The sequence below is a fragment of the Petaurus breviceps genome, unplaced genomic scaffold, assembly GCF_028583685.1.
Source record: "Petaurus breviceps papuanus isolate PSGF00001 unplaced genomic scaffold, PetGlider_PUasm1.0 90784, whole genome shotgun sequence".
Classification (NCBI taxonomy): domain Eukaryota; kingdom Metazoa; phylum Chordata; class Mammalia; order Diprotodontia; family Petauridae; genus Petaurus; species Petaurus breviceps.
Genome location: NW_027187345.1, coordinates 771,195 through 772,344, shown reverse-complemented (window position 1 = coordinate 772,344; position 1,150 = coordinate 771,195).

The following is a 1,150-nucleotide window of genomic DNA, read 5'->3' as shown; positions in this document are numbered from 1 at the left end:
CTTGAATCTTGTATTTGAAAGTCAAATTTTCTGTTTAGTTCTGGTCTTTTTATGATGAATGCTCAAAAGTCCTCTATTTCATTGAATGTCAATTTTCCCCTGAAGGAGTAAGCTCAGTTTTGTTGGGTAGGTGAGTCTCCGTTATAATCCAAGCTTCTTTGTCTTCTGGAATATCATCTTCTAAGTCCTCCGATACTTTATTGTAGAACCTCCTAAATCCTATGTAATCCTGACTGTGGCTTCAAGATATTTGAATTGTTTCTTTCTGGCTGCTTGCAGTATTTTCTCCTTGACCCGAGACTTCTGGAATTTGGCTATAAAATTCCTTGAAGTTTTTATTTTGGGATCTTTTTCATGAAGTGACTGGTGAATTCTTTCAATTACTATTTTACCCTTTGTTTCTGGAATTTTAGGGCAGTTTTCCTTGATGATTTCTTTCTATTTTTAAAAGCAATTGGGGTTAAGTAACTTGCCCAAGGTGACACGGCCAGTTATTTCGTGTAGATGTTAAGTATCTGAGGCCAGAACCAATACTGGGTCCTCCCAACTCCAGGGCCGGTGCTCTTACTCACTGTACCACCTAGCCACCCCCCTTGATAATTTCTTGAAAGATAATGTCCAGGATTTTTTTTATCATTGCTTTCAGGTGGTTCAATAATTCTTAAATTATCTCTTCTGGATCTATTTTCCAGGTCAGTTGTTTTTCCAATTAGATATTTCACATTTGTTTCTATTTTTCATTCTTTTGATTTTGTTTGATTGATTTTTGATGTCTCATGGAGTTATTAGTTCCCGCTTGACCAATTCTAATTTTTAGTCAGTTTACTTTAGTTCTTCAGTGAGTGTTTGTACTTCTTTTTCTATTTGGCCAATTCTACTTTTCAGGGAGTTAATTTCTTCAGCAAATTTTTGTATATCTTTTGCCATTTTTTGTGCTTCCTTTACCAAGCTGTTGACTCTTTTTTCATGATTCTCTTGCATAACTCATTTCTTCTCCCATTTTTTTCTTTGATCTCTCTTATTTGATTTTGAAAATCAAATTTTGAGCTATTCTAGGAGTTCTTTTTGGGTCTGAGACCAATTCACATTTTTTCTTTAAGGCCTTGCATATAGGTATTTTGACACTGTTGTTCACTTCTGAGTTTGTACT